Raw genomic sequence first — 26,846 nt, 5'->3', positions numbered from 1 at the left:
GGTTTGGGATGGCCTTGGCAAAAGAGCCACATTGAGGCCTGTATAAAATAAGCCTTGATGTTACTTTTACTGATCTACCTCAGACCTGAGTGTCATGTAGTTTCTTGCGTGTATCTTAGAGAATAGACATGGGATATTACTTCATGTATTTGACATAGCTTGATCTTAGATGATTTATTCAGCGGGAACAGACTCCTGATGTGCCTGAATTTTGTCTCTGCTTCTTGCATTTCATGAAAGAAATGACACCTCTATAATAAACTTATTAAAGGAATAACACAATAACTCCAGAAGGGTTTGGAAATGTAGAGCACATTGGAAATGATAGGTGTTGTTACTATTGTATATCGGTTCCAAACCGAAACTCTTAATTGCCTTTAGATGGGAAATAAATTAGAGTTGAAGTCAAATGATTTCTTTCTCTTCAGAGTTATATCTTTTTTTTATAATAGTTTGAATTTAAGCCATTTTAAGATTTGACCCAGAACTAAATCGTAATAATTGCAGACTGTTCCAACAAAAAGGAAATATTATTATAATATTTCATTAATTTCTTGCCAGTAAATTAAAAGTAAACCAACATTTGCTGATTCTAAGGTTTATTGCATTATTATGCTATGTAATTTTTGGTTCAGTCCAGTCTTTATTAACTAGAAACTATAATACTTTTTTTTTTAAGAACATTTTTAGTTCGGGATGGGAAGTGGTTCACTGCAAAATTTAGGAAAATACTGTCATTGGATGTTTATTTTTGATGGTAGAAACACAACTCAGGGATGCATATGTGGTAGGGTTATTAGTCCTCTTGCCCCTTTAGCAGATCCTCATCATGAGTCTGAATGCTGCTAATGGAGTTTTAGGATTAGCTGAATTTCAGCTCCTCTCTTCCTGCTTCCTGCCTTGAATTTTATTCTGCAACCATACCACCTCCTTGAAGTCTCTTGACTTGTCATACAATGCTAACTACACCTTTGTGCCTATTTATACATACTATTTTCTCGGTTCAAGATCTCTGGCCAAGATGATGTTTAAGTGCTAGCTGAGGATGTTATCTTTTCTGGAAGGCTTACTTTTCTTTGTGCCCTCTCTGGTAGAATGAATCATTCCAGCCCAATGTGCCACTCTTCCACTTTGTAAATAGCTCCCTTACTCTTTATTCACATTATTATTTTTTATTATATATATTTCATTTATATGAGCTTACCATGTTTAGAGTTCATGTATAGTTACCTAGTTTGTATTGGAGTGCATAGTGGATGAGCAATAAAGTTTTGTTAAACTGTGTAGTGTAGTGGTAAGGCTTCTGCTTAGGTGTATAATGCATTTTTTAAAAACACGTACATGTAAAAATGTTTAAATTGATTCTCATCTTAGAAAAATGTTAAAAATTTTTGCATTATACCTCACCATGTAGACATAGTTTTAATGAATAAGGTCCTAGTTTATTGTACAAGTTTTTTTTTTTTTTAACTCTGTTATCTTTTCTTCACAAGTAAACAACAGAGTATTTATTATAGCCATTTAAAGCTAATGACTCCTTATTCATGTTGTTCCTAATGGTTTCTGTCTTGTCTTAGTTATGAAAAATATGAGGCCTCGGGGGTGCCTGGGTGACTCAGTCAGTTAAGTGTGTCTGACTTTGGCTCAGGTTATGATCTCAAGATTCGTGAATCCGAGCCCCACATTGGGCTCTGTGCTCACAGTGTGGAACCAGCTTGGGATTCTCTCTCTCCCTCCCCAAATAAATAAATAAATAAACTTAACAACAACAACAAAAAATATGAGACCTCAGTTTACAGGATAGACACATTGATTTTAATTAAAGTCTGGAAACAGACTGCATACATTTGAACACACCCCCCACCTTTTTTTTCTCATTTGAAATAACTTTATTCTGATTTTAAACAAAAAGGAATGGGAATGACAGTGACAAATGAGATTTCACCACTGGATACTGTGATGTGACTACAGCAGTCTTTTATTTGAAATTCAGGAAACAACTGCATTCCAAGACAGGTAAATATGCAGGTTCAAAATATGAAGGTGTTTTTTAAACTGCCACATTCATTCCATTCATTTTCTTCAGCATCCCAGAGATGAAGCATATGTTCTGCTCAGCTGTACAATAAAGTGGCAACACCCTGCACCACTGACGTCACAGGGCAGGTGCCTATGAAACCAGACTTCCGATGCTGGGGTCCAGCTGCACTTTCTCATACGTCATCATCCTCACCTGGGAGAGAAGTTTGACAAACTCCAAGTTAGGGTCTCTGATTAGTTTTCTAGAAACCCAGAGGAAGGGCTTTTCAAAGTTGTAGTTACCTTTTGGCAGAAATGTCACAGTGCTGAAGGTTCTTCTTTCAGTGGAAGACAATAGATTTTGCCTTAACTTTCCTGTCCATAATGTCCACTTTGTTGCCACATAATCCAATGGGGATGTTTTCACATACTTGTACCAGACCTCTATGCCAGTTAAGCACATTCTTGTAAATAACCCTTGATGTTACATCAGACATTGTGATGGCACACCGAGGTTGGATGTAATAGCCATCTCTCAGCCTACCAAATTTCTCCTGACTAGCCATATCTCATACCTTGAACTTAATAGGTCCTCTGTTGGTATGGAACGTGAGGGGATGGACCTCAACACCCAAGGTGGCTATGTACTGCTCACATTCGCCCATCAGATGATGTTTCACGAGCATCATTTTTCCTTTGCCACCATCACCAGCCAATTCAAGTTTGGACTGGACTTGGAATTCTTCTTGGGCAGCCGTTGTGCTATTACTTCCAGAAGCGTCTCCAGCCCATCTGACCTGGATGCTATTTTTTATTGCTCATTAGTGGTGTGATCTTGGGCAACTGTTTTACTTCTGTGTGCCTCAATTCCTTTATCTGTAAAATAGGAATTATAATGTTCCCTACATCATAGGATTGTTATGAAGATCAAATGAAATAATCAATGTGAAATGCTTATCAGTTAGTGCCTTGCACAGAGTAAATAAGCAACAGGAATTAGCCATTGATGTTTTACACTTTTTACCATTGGTGTAAAACAGAATAAGGATAAAGATGTCAAAGATGCTAACTGTATTAGGCCTCGAAGTTTTTCACAGCTTGCTGTTTGCAAGCTGGAGAACTAGGACAACCAGTGGTATAATTCAGTGTGAGTCCCAAGGCCTCAGAACCAAGGGAGCCAATGGTGTAACGTCCTGGAATCAAAAGGTCCAAGAACCAAGAGCTCTGATGTCTGAGGGCTGGAGAAGGTGGATATCAGGAAGAGAGAGAGGATTTGCCTTCCCTTTACCTTTTCATCTGTTTGGGCACTCAACAAATTGGATAATGCCCACACACGTTGACAAGAGTGGTGGATCTTTTTTTACTTAGTCTACTGAATCAAACGCTAATCTCTTTCAGAAACCCCTGCACAGACATACTCCAAAATACTGTTTTACGAGCTCTCTGGCAAGTCTTAGCCCCATCTAGTTGACACATAAAACTAAACATCACACTGACCTTTCAGAAACTAAATTATTAGCTGATAAGTTACACTGTGATGCAGTAACTCAGTGACAGTTGATTGTGAAACTTCTAATATGGTTTATAAAGGACAGTTTAGTCATGCCAGCATGTAATGTATAAAATATAAGTTTCATAAGAAATATGCATCACCTGTCAAGGTAGTGTTAAATAGATAAGGATAAAGCCATCACACTTACTGGAAAAATAACTGGAATGTGATCCCAAAGAGCATTTCCTTTCTAAGGGTGGTCATTGGTTGATAGGCTATTAGCTCTATTAGCTATAATCTTCTGATCAAAAATCTTTGCCTGTATTTTCTAGGCTTCCCACTTGATGGTTATATATCGTTTTTTATTAGGTATGTTATAGAGCCTAATCACTTAGAATGTATGTTCTAGTACTTTTCTGAATTGAAAATAAATAGCTCTTTGTATAAAATAGGGGTTCATTCATATATATCCACAATTTTGTATGAATACATTGACTTAAGAAAATAGAAAAATAACTCACCTCCTTATTCCTGATGTAGCATTCTGGAACCAAGTAGTGGAAGTGCTTCATTCAGCCCCATACAGAATGCTGGAATTGATAGTAGCTGCAAGGTTATATTTTTTGTCACGCCACTTATCAGAAATGATACCCAGATTATCACAGACAAATGAGAATGAGCTATATCTTACAAAGCTTTCCTCAGAGGAACCCTTTCTTTTGTAGATAGCAGAAGTGAAAGAAGAAGTAAAATTTCATCAGGATCTTTTAGTAATTGTGGTGGTGGTAATCGTGGTACTGTGGGTACACTAGGGTTTACGTTTTGGAATTCTTCAGATTTTTTTTGAAGATGAGTATTGTACTATAAGAAACCTAGATTTACTTCTTCCTTAGAAGTCAATGATAAAGTGAATTAAAAATTTAAAAAAAATTACAATTAAAAAAACAAAACTACAATTAAAAAAAAAAAGGCAGGTTTTTTTCTATACAAACGATCCCCAGTGCTTTGTGACTCAGAGATAGCCGATAAGAATGCAGAAATGCAGTTAACAATTTTTGGAAGGTAGCAAATTACATTATTTGTCACATTCTAAATTAAAGAGAGCACTGTTTTAATTTTTTGTCTTCTGTTGAGAGAAGCACATCCGAGCCTTTAAATTTGTCTTGCTCTAAAGAAATGAAGCAAAACCTGTACTCAGAATTAGTATTTGGATATGTGAAATATCCAGAGTGCTAGTAACAACGGTTGATTACCCGCCAGCTGCTTATTCTGAAAACAATCACTTTTACTCACACTGACAAAAACTGTATGCTCTGAAAGATACAGCTCTTTAGAGGAAAAGCAAAACAATGTTATTTTGTTTATCTTTGTACAATGCTGTTCTTTACTGTGACAAAATGTAATTGTTTGGAAATGCTAGTTTTTTGTTGAGTATTTGAAGTTAAAAAACATTGATGGCTCTGGTAAATAAATTAAGGCGTTATTAAATCGTTTAATTAGAAAAATGACTTTGTAACGTCCCGAGGCAGAGAGTTCTCAGAAGACTTGAATTGGCATCCCAGTGGAAAATATGACTTAAAAAAAAAAAAAAAAAAAGAAAATATGACTTTTTTTTAATTTGTAAAAATATCTGGTTATTTCAAGAACATTAAAATAATCACATAAAACAGAAATTTTCAGAATGACACAAATTTCTGTGTATATAGCCAAATAAAGATTAGTTATCAGAAGTCTGTTCATTGTCCTGGAGGTCCTAGATATTTTCATCATGTGGTTTTAATACTAAGTCAGCAATTTCTTCAAATAGTTATTTTATTTAATTTTTTTTATTATATGAAATTTATTGTCAAATTAGTTTCCATACAACACCCAGTGCTCATCCCAAAAGATGCTCCCTTCAATGCTCATCACCTACCCTCTCCTCCCTCCCACCCCCCATCAACCCTCAGTTTGTTCTTAGTTTTTAAGAGTCTCTTATACTTTGGCTCTCTCCCACTCTAACCTCTTTTTTTTTTTTCCTTCCCCTCCCCCATGGGTTTCTGTTAAGTTTCTCAGGATCCACATAAGAGTGAAACCATATGGTATCTGTCTTTCTCTGTATGGCTTATTTCACTTAGCATCACACTCTCCAGTTCCATCCACGTTGCTACAAAGGGCCATATTTCATTCTTTCTCATTGCCACGTAGTACTCCATTGTGTATATAAACCACAATTTCTTTATCCGTTCATCAGTTGATGGACATTTAGGCTCTTTCCACAATTTGGCTGTTGTTGAGAGTGCTGCTATAAACATTGGGGTACAAGTGCCCCTATGCATCAGTACTCCTGTATCCCTTGGATAAATTCCTAGCAGTGCTATTGCTGGGTCATAGGGTAGGTCTATTTTTAATTTTCTGAGGAACCTCCACACTGCTTTCCAGAGCGGCTGCACCAATTTGCATTCCCACCAACAGTGCAAGAGGGTTCCCGTTTCTCCACATCCTCTCCAGCATCTAGAGTCTCCTGATTTGTTCATTTTGGCCACTCTGACTGGCGTGAGGTGATATCTGAGTGTGGTTTTGATTTGTATTTCCCTGATAAAGAGCGACGTTGAACATCTTTTCATGTGCCTGTTGGCCATCCGGATGTCTTCTTTAGAGAAGTGTCTATTCATGTTTTCTGCCCATTTCTTCACTGGGTTATTTGTTTTTCGGGTGTGAGTTTGGTGAGCTCTTTATAGATTTTGGATACTAGCCCTTTGTCCGATATGTCGTTTGCAAATATCTTTTCTCATTCCGTTGGTTGCCTTTTAGTTTTGTTGGTTGTTTCCTTTGCTGTGCAGAAGCTTTTTATCTTCATAAGGTCCCAGTAATTCATTTTTGCTTTTAATTCCCTTGCCTTTGGGGATGTGTCGAGTAAGAGATTGCTACGGCTGAGGTCAGAGAGGTCTTTTCCTGCTTTCTCCTCTAGGGTTTTGATGGTTTCCTGTCTCACATTCAGGTATTTTATCCATTTTGAATTTATTTTTGTGAATGGTGTGAGAAAGTGGTCTAGTTTCAACCTTCTGCATGTTGCTGTCCAGTTCTCCCAGCACCATTTGTTAAAGAGACTGTCTTTTTTCCATTGGATGTTCTTTCCTGCTTTGTCAAAGATGAGTTGGCCATACGTTTGTGGGTCTAGTTCTGGGGTTTCTATTCTATTCCATTGGTCTATGTGTCTGTTTTTGTGCCAACTAATGATTATTTTTGAACAATGCAGCTACAAAGCCATATAGGCCAGTTTTCATGAAACTGAAAGAACTTAGTTACTCCCTCTATGTTTTGTTTTTTTGGTTTTTTTCCTGACATGGATCAAGTTGCGTTAGGGTTGTAGATGATAAGGATACGTTGGTACTCATCTTCTGTTGGAATGTGACTTGTATAAAACTTAGGTGTCATGCAAACCCCCTTGACCTGACTCCTGCCTTTCTCTCAAGTCACATCTGTACTTTGCCTGCCCTATTACCTTACTCTTCAATAGTTCACAAGTCCGTATATGTGTTGAGCAGTCTCTCCCTTTCTGTCTGGTTTTTACCGTGTCCTTTATCTGGATTACCTTCTCTCTGTTTGTCTGTCTGGACAGCCTGACTTTATTTTAGCTCTAAGATATGAAGTAACCTGAAACCTTTCCCAATTTTCTCTAAGGTTGAATAGATCACTTCTTCTTCAATATATTACTTAATCCCATTTAATCACTGTTTCTTTTATAGATTTAATCTTTGTGAGGGAAAAGATAATGTTTTAGGTTCTGTAGTTTTAGTGTCTACTACATTGTATGGCACTAGGTGGATGCTCAGTAGTATTTGCTGAATGAACTAATTTAGAACACTTTAAGGGCTTATATTTTAAATGGATTAAAGAATAAACAGTATTATTGGAACCTTCTATTGGCTCCATGTTCACTTCACTTAATGTTCTTGGAAATATTTCTAAATCTAGATACTCATTTATCCCATAAACATTTTTCTCGAGATCCCCATGTTTTCTGAAAAATTAAAAAAAAAATTACCACTAACATTTTTAGGTTATTTGGATGATCTTGTAATAAACAGACATACCATTTTTTGGAAGAAATTTTGTTATAAAATAATCCCCTAGTCTTCCTTTCTAGGTTTACCTTTCATTACCTTTTTCAGGACTCCAGGCTGATATATTACATGGGATTCCCACAATTTCACTTAAAAGAAAAAAAAAAATTTAACGTTTATTCATTTCTGAGAGACAGAGACAGAGCACAAGTGGGGGAGGGGCAGTGAGAGAGGGAGACAGAATCAGAAGCAGGCTCCAGGCTCCGAGCTGTCAGCACAGAGCCTGACGCGGGGCTCCAACTCACAAACCGGCAGATCATGTCCTGAGCCAAAGTCCGATGCTTAACCGGCTGAGCTACCCAGGCACCCCCACAATTTCACTTTTATTTCTGTAGTACCAAGCGAGTAGATATGACCTTGAGTAGAAATTAAACAAAATTATCTCCAAGTTGCTTCATATTATTATTTAATTTTTTCCTACTCTTTTCTATTTTCCTACAAAGTAACTTATAGCATTTGTTATTAATGTACTTCAGAATCATGTTTAACAGACTCTACAAAAGGAATGTTTTCAAGGATATTTGGGGTATGGAAACATTTTTACCTATATATGGTTCAAACAGCTTTGTGTGTTCATTAAATTATTCATTTCCTCTACCCTTTAATTGATAAAAATATCTGCATTTTAATAATTAGTTTCCTTTATATACATTTATATTTCCTTTATAACATTTACACAATATTAAAACAATAAAATATTCTTCTTTTACCAGGGAAGTAATATTCAGTGAAAGAAAACTGAAAAATAGCAAATTACATTTACTTTACCCTAACCTAATGAAACATGTAATGCCCATTACTTTATTTACAAATCTCTTCCCCACACATTCTTTTGCTTCCAAATCAAGATAATCAGATTATTCAGATACACAAGTCTGTCTAGATAGGGAGGAAAGCTGGGATCTAGAGGAAGAGAGCAAGATGGATTATATCCATGAACTCCTCTTAATGAGAGTGAAACGTCATCAGAGCCCTAGCACCGCCTTCTGTGGAATAGCTTTTCCCAACATGACGGTGTAGTGATCCTAAAATAACGTGTGGGAAAAAATGGGGTTGGAATGGGACTTGATCTTGGCGGGATTGCTTGCTACGGTTCTGGATCTTATTTCAACTATTGATCGTTCCCTGCTGTAACATCTCTAGGCATTTTTATTCTATAGGTAGAATTAAGTTTTTACATTCTCATCTGGAGCCACTTGTGCTGCTCCATTCTCATCTGCATTGCTTTGATCATTTGAGAAGGAGATTCTGCTTCTTAATTTCTTCTTACTTCTTTAGATGAAAAAGGAAGGTCATGGTCGAGTTTCTAGAACTATCTCTATTCTCTATGTCTCCCATTAATTTCTTTACTTCATCTCTTTCCCTTTTAGAGAAGAGAATTTTTTCTCCTGTGTTAGACATCTAAGTTGAGAGAAAGAGTAGTTTGTACCAGGCTGATGGTTGAGTTATTGTTGCTTTGTGTTGGCAATTCTAAAAGAAAAGAAAACGAGTTTTCCAGAGAATTTTTTCAGTTGGCACTTGGAAGCAGAGTTAGACTACGTTTTCTGCATTTTCTACATTTTCCTTAGAGGACTCATGGAGGTTGGATCATAAAGTGAAGCTCGAATTGCTTCAGATTACGCTAGAATTGCCAACACCCTGGGTCTAGCCCGCATGGTCAGAAGAGGCCAGGTTCCAGAACCACCGAGGATGTGTGTTAGAAATTGTTTTCTTTTTTTGTTTTGACTTTTTACCTTTTTGTGTTCTGAAAGTAGCATACACAGAAAAAGAATTCATAACGTATGTATGCATACATAGTGTGCTATGATAATGAATATCTGAGTACTCCCTACTCAAGTTTGAGAGAGAAATGTTACTTACTGATGTTAATTAATGTTAATTAATCAAACTTCATTAAAGCCTCCATGGTAAATTTTTTGTTTTTTAGGTTTTATTTCATCTCCTGATCGTATTAACTCATATTGATATCTGATCTTCATGAGGGAGCTTCCTGTTTGGAATATTTTTTATAGTAATTTCAAATGTTTTAATAAAGTGATGTTAAGTGTACCACAAAGTGATTGCTCGTTAAAGCTGCTCATTTTCTGTTTTGTATTTGAAAAAGCTTGTGATGAAAACAGTTCTTTGCTAAGGCCAGACCAAACCCCCAAAGTACTGTGCGTTTCTTTTTTCTTTACTGTAGATTCTTTTTTTTTTCTTCTATATATTATTATTTCTCCCTAGCTTGATTCTAGCCTAAAGAAACCCTGGATACTTTCTCACTTCAGCTTCTTGGGAGGAGACCCTGTGTTTTATGCAGTTCTGTGTACTGAGCTTTTTGTTACAATACCTGGAACACCAAAATGAGCAAGCAGTAAAGGAGGGCATATACTCAGAGGTCTGCCACTGGGTGGCGCTAAGCACCAAAATGCTCACTGTAAAACTGTTCCCTCAGTTACATTTCAATTGTAGTACAAGTCTGTCACTACTTGGGAATTCCTAGTTGGCTGATAGCAAGTTCAGAGAGTTGTTTTTTTTATAAAACAAAAAGTTCTTTTAACAAGCTTTATTTACAGTGGTGGGTGGGTTGAATGGGAGCTTCTCGTTAGGATGAGAAATAATTAAGATTTGATTAGAATATGAATCCCAGCAGTATCCAAAAAATATGAATTATGATCAGATTTTTCATTTTAACATGCATTTTAATATGCATATGTAACTAGAGAATAGTTATCCATAAACTTATGGGATACCTCTATTAAATTGCACTTCTGAAAATTTATTAGGCAACTTTTAAATGATGTAGTTAATTTTAACTGGTAAAGTTTGTTACAAAGTAACATCTTTAATTTTTAATTTTATTTTTATTATATTTTTAAAATATTCACTTATTTTGAGAGAGAGCACATGCCCATGAGTGGGGTAGAGGCAGAGAGAGAGACTCCCAAGCAGGCTCCACACTGCCACTGCAGAGCCCCATGTGGGGCTCAAACCCATGGACCTTGAGATCACAACTTGAGCTGAAATCAAGAGTTGGACGCTCAACCAACTAAGCCACCCAGGCACCCCTAAAAGTTTTTTTTTTAATTTTATTTATTTATTTTGAGAGAGAGTGAGAGAGAGCAGGGGAGGGGCAGAGAGAGAGGGAAGGAGAGAGGATCCCAAGTAGGCTTCCACTGACAGTGCAGAGCCCAGTGCAGGGCTCGATCTCACCGATTGTGAGATCATGACCTGAGCCCAAATCAAGAGTTGGATGCTTAACTGACTGAGCCACCCAGGCACCTCCCTAGAAGTTTTTTTTTTGAAAAAGCATCTTTAAATTAGTAGCAACATTAGAAATAGCTGCACATAATGGTTTATTTTGGGTTTTCTTAATGTCTCTAAGAAAAAAAGGATTCTTTTTAGTTTTAATTTATTGTACTAATCATTTCCCAGATACAATATTAAAACTTCATTGGAAGCAGTACAATTTAGAGACCTATGAGCTAATGACTTTCATTTGGTGATGGTGTGTTGCAGAATAATATTGTAATGAAAAGCACAAATTTCTTTTCTGTTGCAGATATTGTACAGAACATGAAGAACTCATTATAATAAGTAGGTTTCAAACTTTATTTTGAGAGAGGGAGTACATGCATATGAAGGGAGTTGGGGAGGGGCAGAGGGAGAGGGTGAGAGAATCTTAAGCATGTATCACACTCAGCACAGAGCCCCTACGCAGGTGGGGCCTGGATCTCAGGACCATGAGATCATGACCTGAGCTGAAATCAAGAGTCTATCATTTAACCCACTGGGCCACCCAGGCACCCCAGTTTCAAATTTTGACTATAAGAAATTACAGCCAAATCCACAATAAGAAATTTATTTTTGCTTATGCCCTGATACATAAACAACACATATCCTATAGTAAAGTTTGATGAAATAGTATTCACCTATACTGCCTATAATACTCAGGTATATGAAATTTCTTTTTATTAAAAAAAAATTCACCTAAGTCTGCTAAATTATTTTACTACCCACAATTTTTACTCCCCTCAATATTGAAAAATTGCTTTTGCATGTACCAAAACAAAGATTGACTTTAAAATGCTGCCAGTGGGGCTAAAATTAACAACTCAGGAAACAACAGATGTTGGCAAGGATGTGGACAAAGGGGAACCCTCTTGCACTGTTGGTGGGAATGCAAACTGGTACAGCCACTCTGGAAAACAGTGTGGAGGTTCCTCAAAATTAAAAATAGAATTACCCTAGGGGTGCCTGGGTGGCTGTCGGTTAAGTGTCCAGTTTCAGCTCGGGTCATGATCTCACGGTTCACGGGTTCAAGCCCCACATCAGGCTCTGTGCTGACAGCTCAGAGTCTGGAGCCTGCTTCAGATTCTGTGTTTCCCTCTCTTTCTGTCCCTTCCCCGCTCACACTGCCTGCCTCTCTCTCTCTCTCTCTCTCTCTCTCTCTCTCTCTCTCTCTCCCTCCCCTTCTCCCTCTCTCTCGCTCTCTCTCTCAAAAATAAACATTTAAGAAAAAAAATACAATTACCCTACGACCCAACAATAGCACTATTAGGAATTTATCCAGAGGATACAAGAGTGCTGATTCATAGGGGCACAGGTACCCCAATGTTTATAGCAGTGCTAGTAACAGCCAAATTATGGAAAGAGACCAACTGTCCGTCGATTGATGAATGGATAAAGAAGATGTGGTGTGTACCCCCCCACACACGCTGGAATACTATTAAGCAATGAAAAAAGAATGAAATCCTACCATTTGCAGCAACATGGATAGAACTGGAGGGTATTACGCTAAGTGAAATAAGTCAGTCAGAGAAAGACTGATACATGTTTTCACTCACATATGGAATTTGAGTAACTTAACAGAAGACCATGGGGGAAGGGAAGGAGAAAAATATAGTTACAGAGAGGGAGGCAAAAACATAAGAGACTCTTAAATACAGAAAACAACCTGAAGGTTGATGGGGAGTAGAAGGCAAGGGAAAATGGGAGATGGGCATTGAGGAGGGCGCTTATTGGGATGAGCACTGGGTGTTGTATGTAAGTGATAAATTACGGGAATCTACTCCTGAATCAAAGAGCCCACTGTATACACTGTAGTTAGCTAACTTGACAATAAATTATATTAAAGAGGCACCGGCGTGGCTCAGTCAGTTAAGTGTCTGACTTCAGCTCAGGTCATGACCTCACAGTTCAAGGGGCTCAAGCCCCGCGTCGGGCTCTGTGCTATCAGCAGAGCCTGGAGCCTGCTTCAGTTTCTGTGTCTCCCTCTCTCTCTGCCCCTCCCCTGCTTGTGCTCTGTCTCTCTCTGTCTCTCAAAAATAGGTAAATGTTAAAAAAAAAATTAAAAAATAAAGTAAATTATGTTAAAAAATTAAAAAAAACATTAAAAATTTTGTTTAAAATAAAATGCTGCTACTGGAATGTAACATAAAATCTTTAATTTTTAAAGTTCCCAAGGATTGTAGCTTCTGTTTTCTGCTATACTTGAAACAAGTATGGCTTTGCATGCGGACACAGATTTTACCAGCCCTACCAAAAATATTTTCTAACGAAACAAATAAATTCAACTTATCCCCAAGCCTAAACATTTACCATTTGTCAAAAGGTCAACACTCTTAAAATATAACCTTAAATAAGAGAGGAAGCGTGCCTTTGCATCACCATAATATATGTCACAACGTTTCAGCATTAAAACCACGTGCTTTTCTTGACAATTTTTCTTGGAACTTGTATGTACTTGATTTATTTATTTATTTTTTATTTTTTTTAAGAATTGAATACTTATCAGGGTTACCTTTTTGTTTCTGTACCACCGAAAAGAATTAAGGGTGGGGAAAGGCTGGAATGGCTACTAGTAGCCTACTACTAGTGAGTACAGAGAGAGAGGAAGTGACATTTGACACTTAACATTAAGGAGAAAAACCAGCTGGGGTTTGAGAAAGCATATTTCATAATGATCCCCAGGTCACTGGAAAAGGTCAAATCATATTGGGTACCTTTTACTGAGAAAGTTGGGAAAATGCAAAATATTTTAGGAACATTTTTATCCATGATGACTGAAGTAAAATTTTTGGCATATATTTCCAGGGGAACTAAGTTTAAGCACAGAGATAAGGAACTTTTATTTTTGTGGCGTATGTCTTGCTGGGTAGGGCTGGATAGACCTTTACCTTGGTTGTGATTTAGTTTGATTAAACAAATATTTATGTGAGAGAGCTTCTTCTAGGCTTGAAATATATACAAATAAGGTAGTTCCTTTCCTTAAGGAACATACAATCTTACATTCAAAATATCCTAAATGTCAGTTTATTTTATCAGATCTCTGTTTTTCTAGATGATACCAGGTTTAGTTTTCTGATAATTAAAGTTTTTACCAAGAAGTTCTTTATCAGGATGGGGAAGTTCTTCTATGTCAATTTTTTTTTTTAATTCAGTGGTATCATTTATATGAACAATATCATGAAAAGATGAGATCATTACTTTTTCAAGGCCTGCCCTCATGCCAGCACTGAAGTGTTTACAAAAAAAATCAGGAGACTTAATTCCAGCTATCATATATTAAGCATAATGGCTACAGTAGGAATTGGTGTTTCATAGATTCTAGCATTATCTCCACATTTCTGATAGGGGAGCTGAACATCGTACCAGCAGTGAAGAAATCCTACGTGAACTAGTGCCCGTGGGGCCTGCTGAATTCTAATTGCTGCAAATCAGCGAACTAGGAATTCACTTCCAGGAAACTTCTATATGTGAGAGCATGAGATAAGGTTAGCTAGCATGTGTGTGGCCAAGAAACTTATTTCTTATTACCAATAGCAGAAGCCAAATTTAGCTCCTTTACATTTTTCTCCATTTATTGTACTTAAAAAGATATGTCCTTTAATTCATATGTCCTAACCTGATCATCCTCCCTGTAGTGAAACTGAATGAAGTGTGGTGATGCTTCCAGTGGAATTTGTGCACACCTGCTCTTTACTTTAAGGTCCACAGCTTTGATAGGCAGTGCACCAATAGCTAGAATTCGTCGTGCAACAACTTATATCCTTCCTAGTGAACCAAAGTCACTAAATTATTGAACTTCGATACCTAGTAGTCATTAAGGATCCCATCTTTGGAGGATGGCCTCTTTTACCATGCAACTTTGGACTTAACCTGCTCTCCCAAGAGCAGCAGTGGTAAGGACCCCACCTCCAAACTCTCTAGCAAGTACTACCTAGCTGTGGAACTTGCTGAATGAACTTCCGCTGAGTATATGTAATTTTATCATCTCGTAGTCTAAGCTGTATTCAGTAGCCAGATCATCTCCTGGAACTTTATTTAGTATGCTCTCATGATAATACTGAGAGCATATGAGTAAATACAAAGGGTCTGACCACCGTTTAAATTCCCTAAACAGTTTAAAACAAACTGATATGCTTTGGAACTGGCTGAGGAACAGGTCAGTAGCCTCTACTCTACTTCAGGAGAAAGTAAAAAAACAAGTAGAGGAAAAAAATGTCTGAATGAGACTGGTGAAGATTTTTATTCTGCCATAAGATGGGTTGCAAATCAAAATTTAAAATATGAAATAATAGAGATGAAGGGAGAAGCATAAAATCTCGGAGGCCTCCAAAGATCATCTAATAAAGTCTTTATGAAAAGAAGATAATAGCAACTTTTAATTCTTAGATACTTTCTGCAAATGAGGAGAGCTGAGGAAATAAATTGTTAGCCTTGAAACAAAGCAGGAACTCTTACTATAGCCAAGGTGGTGAGGTGGAGACATATGTTCTTGTTAGTCGTTGATGGATGTCCATCTGCACTCTCTTTGTCTAGTAGTAGTATCTTGAACTCCCTGAGTACCTATCAAAGGCCTAATTGAGATAAGAGCTTTTTATGGAATTTGTCATTTTTGCAGTCTTAACTGAATAGTCTAAAATCCACCCCTGCATCAGGGCAGATCTTTAGAAAGCTGAGGATACGGACCAAATAAAATCGGTTCCCCCCCAAATTGTTTGACTCAGATGAACTTGGCATGATACCATCATCTTTTATTAAGAAATACCATAAGAAGCAGCCCTACTTTACTGTGTTTATCCTAATGTAGCCAACACTTTAAAAGTGATTTGTCCTACTAGAAGGGTCCTAAGATAGAGATATTTACAACTTATTTTTATCTTGCTTTCGTATGTATGTTTGCACTAGAATTCTTTCACTTGCTGTCATCACTAGAGTAATCATCAAAATGGATTCTAAACAGTTAATCAAGTAGCAGATGCCTTCAGGAAAGCCAGACCCCATCATTCACTCATTCATTCATTCATTCATTCATTCATGCATTCATCAGTTTTTTTCTGAGCACTTTTCACATGTGTATTTGCCACCAGTGTGCCTTCTTGGTAGAGAGTCTCTTTAGTCTTTTGCTGTCATTACTAGAATAATCATCAAAATGAATTCTAAAAAGTTAATCAAGTTTTTTGTTTTTATCAGATATGCATAGTACAAACATTTTCTTCTAGCCTATGGCTTGTTTTTTTCCTGACATGCCTTTTGAAGAGAAGAAATTCTTAATATTGATGAAACCTAATTCTCTTTTTATGAATCTACTTTTGGTGTTATATATAAAAAAAAAATTTGCCTTCCTAAGGTCACAAAGGTTTCCCCTTATATTTTCTTCTAGGAATTTTGTAGTTTTAATGTTTTAGATTTAGGTCTAAGTGGTTCATTTTTAGTTGTCATTTGAATTTGGTACAAGGGATACATCAAAATTGTTTTTTATTTCATTTTTTTTGCATATGGATGTTTAATTGTTCCAGCACCATTTGTTGAAGATTATCCTTTTTCTTCCATTTTCTTTAATTGAAGTGTAGTTAACACATAATGTTACATTAGTTTCAGGTGTACAACATGGTGATTTAACAACTCTATGTGTTACACTATACTCACCACAAGCATAGCTACCGTCTGTCACCATACAACGGTATTACAATACCATCGACTGTATTCCCTATGCTCTACTTTTCATCCCTGTGACTTTTTTTTTTCCGTAACTGGAAGCTGGTACCAGCCACTCCCCTTCATCCCTTTTTGCCCTCATCCTCTTCCCCTCTGGCAACCCCAGTTTGCTGTCTGTACTTGTGCCGTTTCTGCTTTGTTTTGGTTTTTAGATTTCACACATAAATGAAATCTTTTGGTATTTGCCTTTGTCTGACTTATTTCCCTTAGCATAATACCTCTAGGTCCATCCATATTGTCCCACAGATGGCAAGATCTCATTCTTTTTTATGACTGAGTAATCCTACCTTGTGTGTGTGTGTGTGTGTGTGTGTGTGTGTGTGTGTGTGTGCGCGCACGCACATCCACCACATTTTCTTTATCCATTCTTCTATCAGTTGAAGCTTAAGTTGCTTCTGTGTCTTGGGTATTGTAAATAATGCAGCAGTAAACATGGGGGTGCATATATCTTTTTGAATTAGTGTTTTTGTTTTGTTTAGGTAAATACCGGTAGTAGAATTACTGGGTTATGGGGTATTTCTATTTTTAATTTTTGAGGAACCTCTATACTGCTTTCCACAGTGGCTGCACTAATTTATATTCCCACCAGTGGTAACCTAGGGTTCCTTTTTCTCCACATCCTCATCAACAGATATTTTGGTGTTGAGTTGTATACTTTGTATATTTTGGATATTAACCTCTTACCAGATAAATCATTTGCAAATATCTTCTCCCCCTCAGTAGGTTGCCTTTTTGTTTTGTTAATGATTTGTTTTACTCTGCAAAAGCTTTTTATTTTGGTGTAGTCCCAGTAGTTTATTTTTGCTTTTGTTTCCCTTGTCTGAGGAGACATATCTAGGAAAATGTCACTAAGGCCAATGTCAGAGATGACTGCCTATGTTTGTTTCTAGGAGTTCTGTGGTTTCAGGTCTCACATTTAGATTTTTAATCCATTTTGAGTTTATTTTTGTGGATGGTATAAGAAGTAGTCCATATTCATTCTTTTGCATGTAGTTGACCATTTTCCCAACACCATTTGTTAAAGAGACCATCTTTTTCCCATTGTATATTCTTGCCTCCTTTGTTGTAGATTAATTGGCCATCTAAGTGTGGGGTTTATTTCTGGGCTTTCTATTTTTTTCCATTGATCTGTGTCTATTTTTGTGCCAGTACCATACTGTTTTGATATTTATTGAGGGTTTTTATCATGAAAGTGTGTTGATTTTGTCAAATGCACAGTGTTAGCTGCATTGCATAAGTTTTGATATGTTTTGTTTTCATCATCTCAAAGTATTTTACAATTTCCCTGGTGATTTCTTTTTTGACTCATGGGTTATTCAGGCTGTGTTGTCTAATTTTGACATATTTGGGAATTTCTCAAATTTCCATCTAATATTGATTTCTAACTTCATTGTGTTTGGAGAACTTTGTATGATTTTAGTACTTTTAAAGTTATTGAAGATTATTTAATGGCCTAACATCTGGTCTACCCTGGAGAATATGCACTTGAGAAGAATGTTTATTGTTGAGTAGAATGTTTTATAGAGGTCTGTAAGGTGTAGCTGGTTTATAGTTTTGTTCAAGTCTTCCATTTCTTTGTTATCTTCTGACTAGTTCTTCTATCCATTAGAAAGAGTGGGGCACTGACGTCTCCAACTATTATTGTTGAATTGTGTGTTTCTCCCTTCACTTTTCTCTGTTTCTGCTTCGTATATTTTGGAACTCTGTATTTAGGTGCATATACTTTTATAGTGCCTGTATCTTCCTGATGGAAAACATTATAAAATGTCTTTGTCTTAATAAGAATTTTTATCTTTAAGTTTTGTACTGTTTGCACGATATATCTTTTTCCTTTCATTTTCAACCTATATGTGTCCTTGAATTGTTTAAAGTTTGATTTTCTTATAGAAAGCACATAGATGGAACATGTTTTTTAATCCATTCTGTCATTCTCTGGTGTTTTATTGGAATATTCAGTCTGTTTACCTTTAATGTAACTACTTATAAAATAGGATTTACCTCTGCCACTTTATTTGTTTTCTCTCACTCATGTCTTTTTTATTTTTTCAATTCCTGCCTTCTTTTGTGTTAAATGGGTATTTTCTAGCATACCTTATTAAGTTCCTTATTGTTTCTTCTATATATTTTTAAATTATTTTCATAGTGATTGTCCTGGTATTGCAGTTAACATTTTAAATTAAAACAATGTAGTTCAGATTAATACTAAGTTTAAATAGTATATAAAAATTTTGGTCCAATATACCTTTATTCCCTACCTCCTCTATCATGCTATTGTACTATTATTGTCATATAAATTGTATCTTTATATAAGTCCATTAAGACATTATTTTTCTTAGCAGCTGTCTTCTAAAGCAAATAGGAGAAGAAAAGAGTTACAAATAAAAATGTCTTTATACTGCTTTCATATTACCTACGTAGTTACATTTACTGATGCTGTTTATTTTGTGTAGATTCAAATTATTTTTTTTATTAAAAAAATTTTTTTTTAAATATTTATTTATTTTTGAGAGAGAGACAGCATGTGAGCAGGGGAGGGACAGAGAGAGAGGGAGACACAGAATCCAAATCAGGCTCCAGGCTCTGAGCTGTCAGCACAGAGCCTGATGCGGGGCTCAAACTCACAAGCTGTGAGATCATGACCTGAGCCAAAGTCGGATGCTTAACCAACTGAGCCACCCAGGTGCCCCTGTAGATTCAAATTATTGACTACTCTTCATTCATCTCAGCCTGAAGGAGTTTTTAAAATATTTCTTGTAGGTCTACTGACACAAATTCTCTGTTTTTGTTGATCTGGAAATATCTTAATTTCATCTTTATTTTTGAAGGAAGAGTTTAAGCTGGATATAGAATTCTAAACTCAGTTGTTTCCTCTTGTAGCCTTTTATTAATTCATCAGGTTGATTATATCAATTTGCAAATTAAGAGCACCTTCCTTTGTGATCTTTGTAATCACTTTTCTTCTCTCTTCTCCACCCCCACTCTGCCCTGTGCCCTCCACCTTCCTTATATCATTGGCCAGACTTTCAGTACAATGCTGAATAGATGTGGTGTGAGTGAATATCTTTCCCTTGCTGCTGTTACTCAGAAGACATTTAGTGTTTCGCCAGAAAATATGATGTTAATTATTTTTTTTGTAGACAACACTATCAATGTAGAAATATTTTAAAGTATCTATTTAAAATGTGAACTCAAGTTCATTCTTGGGCAGGAAAGTAAATTGAGAGCCAAAGGAAAATAAAAGATGCTTTAAAGTCACTGAAGGTACCACATGATTAAATGGAAGTTCAAGAAAATTTAGGCATTCTCTTCCTAGTAGTCAAGCACTTACAATGCATCTCGAGATAGATATATTTTTTATATTTATACCCAAGCCAGGAGAGTAGAATTTTCCCTATATTTATTGCATCTTTTAAAATTTCTATTATCACTTTGCTTGTTTTAGTAAATAAAATTGTAACATCCCGGAAATTTCCCTCTAAACCATATTTTTATTCTGAATGAATTACTCACTCTGACATATTTCAGCACATTCTTTCAGCTTCCTAGTTAAAATAAATCACCTTTTTACACTTAGAATAAAATGTGGAAATAATCAACTAAACTTAAGGTTTTATCACAAAAATTAGAGAATATATTTAAAATTGACTACCATTTTGAATCAAATATCTTTTGCCCATCACTTGAAGGCAGATGTTCTCAGAAACACTGGGCAGCTACAATGAGGTAAGTGTATGGTGTTCATGGAATATTACCTGTCTTTCTGAAGTAATCTTGGTTTTGAGCTCACCTTTTCCCTGTTGTTCAAGTGTTACAAATTATTCTTCATGCAAAAAGAATACTATAATTCAGATAAAGACTTGAGTCTTTTATTTGAAATGCATTGCAGATAAAAAAATACTGTTGTTACAAGTGTCTCTTATTTTACTTGACCATCTGGACTGCTGTCTGATACAATAATTGAGTTCTTTTCAAGATCCTTTCCCATGAAGGAAAGTCAGCTCTGTTGAATTTTTACAATTCTTGCAGGTATATAGCTTAGAGATATACACAGGTCTGCTTCTTTGTAGTATCTCCTCTAAGAGGAAAAACAAAGTACACTTAGTTCACGTATAGATGTTAAAGGGGTTTGAAGACTGTAGGAAATGTAAAACTATGAATGGGTTACGTTTTATTACAAGTTTATTTAATTTTTTAATTTTTTAATTTTACTATTTTAATTTACATCCAAATTAGTTAGCATATAGTGCAACAATGATTTTAGGAGTAGATTTCCCTAATGCCCCCTACCCATTTAGCCCATCCCCCTCCCACAACCTCTCCAGTAACCCTCTGGTTTTTCTCCATATTTAAGAGTCTCTTATGTTTTGTCCCCCTTCCTGTTTTTATATTATTTTTGCTTCCCTTCCCTTATGTTCATCTGTTTTGTCTCATATGAATGAAGTCATATGATATTTGTCTTTCTCTGACTAATTTCACTTAGCATAATACCCTCCAGTTCCATCCACATAGTTGCAAATGCCAAGATTTCATTCTTTTTGATTGCTAAGTAATACTCCATTGTATATATGTACCACATGTTCTTTATCCATTCATCCATTGATGGACATTTGGGCTCTTCCTATACTTTGACTATTGTTGATAGTGCTGCTATAAATATTGGGGTGCACATGTCCCTTCGGAACAGCACACCTGTATCCCTTGGATAAATACCCAGTAGTGCAATTGCTGGGTCGTAGGGTAGTTCTAGTTTTAATTTTTTGAGGAACCTCCATACTGTTTTCCAGAGTGGCTGTACCAGCTTGCATTCCCACCAGCAGGGCAAAAGAGATCCTCTTTCTCCGCATCCTAGCCAACATCTGTTGTTGCCTGAATTGTTAATGTTAGCCATTCTGACAGGTGTGAGGTGGTATCTCATTGTGGTTTTGATTTGTATTTTCCTGATGATGAGTGATGTTGAGCATTTTTTCATGTGTCGGTTGGCCAACTGGATGTCTTCTGTGGAGAAGTGTCTTTTCATGCCTTTTGCCCATTTCTTCACTGGATTATTTGTTTTTTGGGTGTTGAGTTTGGTAAGTTCTTTATAGATTTTGGCTACTAACCCTTGATCTGATATGTCGTGCAAATATCTTCTCCCATTCTGCTGGTTGCCTTTTAGTTTTGCTGATTGTTTCCTTTGCTATGCAGAAGCTTTTTATTTTGATGAGGTCCCAGTAGTTCATTTTTGCTTTTGTTTCCCTTGCCTCCAGAGACGTGTTGAGTAAGAAGTTCCTGCGGCCAAGATCAAAGAGGTTTTTGCCTGCTTTCTCCTTGAGGATTTTGATGGCTTCCTGTCTTACATTTAGGTCTTTCATCCATTTTGAGTTTATTTTTGTGTACGGTTAAGAAAGTGGTCCAGGTTCATTCTTCTGCATATCGCTGTCCAGTTTTCCCATCACCACTTGCTGAAGAGACTGTCTTTATTCCATTGGATATTCCTTCCTGCTTTGTCAAAGATTAGTTGGCCATAGGTTTGTGGGTCCATTTCTGGGTTCTCTATTCTGTTCCATTGATCTGAGTGTCTGTTCTTATGCCAGTACCATACTGTCTTGATGATTACAGCTTGAAGTCCGGGATTGTGATGCCTCCTGCTTTGGGTTTATTTTTCAAGATTGCTCTGGCTATTCAGAGTCTTATCTGGTTCCATACAAATTTTAGGATTATTTGTTGTAGCTTTGTGAAGAATGCTGGTGTTATTTTGATAGGGTAATTATTTTTAACACCAGGTGGGTAGATTTATTTCAAATATTTGTTGAATGAATGAGTGAATTAATGTTGAAAATCTTTAAGTTTTTATCTCATCTTAATCTGTTTTATCTACCTAGAAAAAATTCTATATATAGAAACCTTGCTACCTCTCAGATTTAGTGTGCTCAGAGTCATTCCTTTCTTTGTCCTTATGAAAACAACCTGCACTTCTCAGCTTTCCCATTTTTGGTTAAGTGCATCCCCCAAGTTTCCTAGGTTCAAAAATTAGTTTATGAAGAAGAATAAAAGATAGCATTCTTTCATATCATTGCCATCGTTCTATTTTCTTTCATATCATTTCCATCATTCTATTATTCTGCCTTGTCATAGCAGCCCTGAGTCTTCAGTTTTTCCTTTCCAGATCAATCTCCGTATACCAAATTGTTCTAAAATACTGCCTTAGCCATGTCAACCCCTTATTCACTTGCCTTATGTAAACCCTTGACAGAGTAGACCCCTTATCTGTTTTTCTGAATGGTCTTTAAGGTACTACACAATCTGTCCCCTTTTTTTCTCTCTCTCCTCACCTCTGAGTCTCCTAGAGCAACAGTAAAAATCAATAGCAATGACAATAATCATAGCCAGCACTTATTTAATATGTGCCAGGTGCTGTTTAAGCACTATTTAAGTGCTTGGTTGTCTAAGTTTGTACAGCTTGCATATGACAGAGTCAGAATTTGAAGCCTGGTAATCTCATTCCAAGAGTTTATAATTTTAACTCCTCTGCTGCTCTTCCTTTCAGTGACATTCTTCTTTGTTTAGTAATGTCAACTTTGTGTTTTATTTTGTTTTGTTTTTAACAGGCTTTGCTAGATCCTGACTTCTGTTATTTTTCTTTTCTTTCATATGAGAAATTTACCCCAACTCTTTTCTACTGTTAGCTCAAATCTTCTCTCTTTATTAAAGTGTCATACAGTCCCATAAAATCTGCCATACGTGTTTCAGCCTACACCTTTTTCCCCTCTATGTTTCCACAAACTCTGTTACAATATTTTAGCACTTTTTTATTTGGCCCACAAGATTTTACAATCATGGTGTCTGAGTCTTGATGCTTTCTCAGTTTACTTCCTCTTCCCAGACATTTGTAAAATGTTAAGTGAGATTAATTGTTCTGTTTCTCCTCCTGAATCATTGGAAATCCCATGCTTCTCTGTGTAATCAGATAAAAGTATATTCACATCTCAGCTCTGCCTAAATGTGATCTTAGGGCAGTTGCATTTACCTATTTTTCCTCATTTCCAAAATACTATGTAGAGTTGTGTTAGGTATTAGAGATAGTATATATAAAGCACTAGCATATAGAGGTTTCCTTTATTCATTATAGCTTTTGCTCTGCAGCTTGTTCTGTGTATTCCATCAACAGTTTCCCCCAACTTCTCATGCCTTTGTGTCCCATAAAAGATCTCTACTTACAATCTTGACAGCTCAATCAATTCTTCTTACAAGGCTTATTTTATTAGTGTCAGGATTACGAATTTGTCCAGTCTGGAAATAAGATGGACTGTTGTGTCATTTCCAGGGTTCCTCTTATTTATTTATTTTGCGAGTGGGGTTGGGGGGCAGAGAGGGAGGGAGAGAGAGAATTCCTAGCAGGTTCCACGCTGTCAGTGCAGAGCCTGACATGCAGCTCACTCTCATGAGCTGTGAGACCATAACCTGAACTGAAATCAAAAGATGGACGCTTAACCAACCGAGCCACCCAGGGGCCCCTCCAGGGTTCCTTTTTTAGAACCTGTCTTATTGAAGGCTCTTCCATTGGCAGTCTGCTGTCTTCTGACATACTGGCTACTTATAATAACAAGTCAGCAGTCCATATTTCTTCAAAACTCTTGGGTAGGTGCCACCTGGCCATCATAATTTAGTTGCAGCTAGTTTGTTGATTGGATGTAAAATATTTACAGTATTCACCACAATTTCAGCTTAATAGCTCTGATCAATCAGTCTTCTTAAAAAGGCAGATTGGCAATACAATTCAGAAGGCTTTTGACTGAAATTCTCAGTTTTGATGTCTCTTGGAATTTAGGTTTGTTCACCGTGCATGCTTTTTATTCATGAATGTTTGAGTTCTTTGCCTCCATCTGACACCATGTGTTTGAGGTTGCATTTTATGAATGTGAAACTTTGCACATGTTTACTAAATGATTTAGGTTTTATTTTTGCCTTGTGTTCTTAAAAATACCAGCTGCTGCTTAGTTAAAAATGTAATTTAATTTGACTGACGCATGAGTTTTGAGGTTCATAAACATGGATGTATTTTCCTTGTTTGTATTCATAAGTCTGTTGGTTCCATATGTAATATGTTTCTTGATTTAATTTTAATACTTTATTTTAGAGATAAATAAAAACAATAACAAAAGCCTTGGGGGAACATGTTTCTATTTTTTGGAATTCACACTTGTACGTTCAAAATTCCTCTGTATTTTAGTGGTTTTCTAAGTTTTCTGTTTCAGGAATTTTATTATTTTGTTAGCAGAGAACAGCTTTTGATATTGATATAATACTGTATTTATGGAAACAATTGCATTTTGAATGTGTGAAGGAAACATTTCTCCTCATTTGCTCCATGCAATTTTAAGAACCTAATGACTAGATTTAGTTATACATGTAGCAGATTGTTGTAAATCCAATAATTTATTTTGGTGGTTCTTAACAATTCAGAAAACCTTTTGTAAAATTGATGATTGCTTTGTCCCTTCTTACCACAAAAGTTCACACAGAGAACTGCGGGAAATTTAAGGACCCCATGAAGGGTTTTTTTTCAAAATGGGATAGTACATGTATATGTAAATATAATGTAAGGCACTATATAAGATCTTTAAGAAAAATGTAAAAAAATTTATATAAATACTCTAAGCGGGGAGGAATTATGTGGGTGCTTGAAAAAAACCATGCAGAATTGGGCATTGAACAGGCAGGCTTCATGGAGATCACGGAATTTTAAGGCCTGATTCAGAAGACAAAACCTTATTCCTCGCAGAGATAATAGTGTGAGCAGATAGAGAGGCAAGAAAGTACTTGACCTGTTTGGATATCTGTGAGTATTGAGATCTCTTTGAAGATAGTGATGATTTCTGATTCACCTTTTGAGTTCTGCATTGTGTCGCACAGTACCTTAATGTAGTTTTATTATGTGAACTCAAATACTTACTGAGTTGAACTTTTTTTACTCTTTTTTTTTTTAACAGAGAAGCTTTATTTTTTTTAATGTTTATTTATTTATTGAGGAGGGAGGGGCAGAGAGAGAGGGGGAGAGAGAGAGAGAGAGAGAGAGAGAGAGAGAGAGAGAGAGAGAGAAAATCCCAAGGAGGCTCCACGCTGCCAGTGCAGAACCCGATGCAGGGCTCAAACCCATGCATGAACAGGGAGATCATAACCTGAACCGAAGTCAGATGCTCAACCGACTAAGCCACCCAGGCGCCCCCTTTTTTACTCTTTATTATGGCTCCTGAGACCTCTTTTCTGTGTGTCCTATCATGTTGTTTCTTTGCTCACAAATATATATTTTGCAGAGAAACAAGCTAATACATGTAATTTCAATGACTGTGTGCATTAATTGGCTTTAAAAAGAAAGCCAAACTTGTTTTTTTATTAGAAAAGAACAGCTTTTGATATGAATTTTATATTTCTTAAATTGTATCTCTGGGAACAGTTGTTCTTGGATGTGTGCAAGAAACATTTCTCCTCGGTTACTTGGTTAGCTTTTGGGGAACAGTTAAAATGGTCATTAAAGCATCAAATAAACTAATAGTAACCCCAGCCAACTCTACTTTTGTTTAAGTGAAATCTACATGAAGTCTTGCCTGCTATGGTAATATAATGAATGAATAATAGATTAATATATAAGTAGCAAATAAGAAATAAGATTTAGAAACTAATAATCTTTCTTAAGAGTATTTTTCTTTCCCCTTGAAACAGCGGCAGTATCTATGGGGAAGAAGCTTTAAAGCTAGCATTTTCTCAATTTTAGCTGGGTAACAAAATCTGCTTAAAAATGGACACATAAACAAAAAAAAAAACCTTTCTTATTATTGACATTTTCTTGCAGGACTACAGAACATTCCTTGTAACAGTTTTGTTGGCTGGTTAATTTTCTTGCTGTATTCCTAATGTTAGAGCAGTACTACCTGTGTTGGTGAACTATTTATGCTATTTTAATTAGTTTCTTAAACTGTCTCTGCTTGGGGTACTAAGATGGCTCAGACTCTCGAGTTAGGTCAGGTCATGATCTCATGGTTCTTGGGATTGAACCCCTGCTTTAGGCTCTGTGCTGACAGCATGGTGTCTGCTTGGGATTCTCTCTCTGCCTCTCTGCTCTTCGTCTGCTCACGAGTGCGCATTCTCCCGCCCTCCCTCCCTCTCTCTCTCTCAAAATAAATAAATAAGCTTAAAAAAAAGAGCTCTGCCTAATTTCCTCTCTTGTGTTTGTAATGTTATAATGTGGGCTATTAATTAGAGCGTATATT

The 26,846-nt window shown here is 36.4% G+C and overlaps 1 protein-coding gene and 1 pseudogene across 6 annotated transcripts in view; one reads left to right on the top strand and one right to left on the bottom strand.

Annotated features, from left to right (window-relative positions):
• The window catches only part of RNF13 (ring finger protein 13), a 165,891-nt gene that overhangs the window by 69,785 nt on the left and 69,260 nt on the right, over positions 1-26,846 (top strand). The window lies entirely within an intron of this gene.
• LOC122492231 lies at positions 1,953-26,720 on the bottom strand (annotated as a pseudogene).

Source organism: Prionailurus bengalensis, chromosome C2 (genome assembly GCF_016509475.1).
Source record: "Prionailurus bengalensis isolate Pbe53 chromosome C2, Fcat_Pben_1.1_paternal_pri, whole genome shotgun sequence".
In the NCBI taxonomy this organism is placed as follows: Eukaryota; Metazoa; Chordata; class Mammalia; order Carnivora; family Felidae; genus Prionailurus; species Prionailurus bengalensis.
The sequence above is the reverse complement of the archived record's forward strand: the minus strand, read 5'-3'. Positions and strand labels throughout refer to the sequence as shown.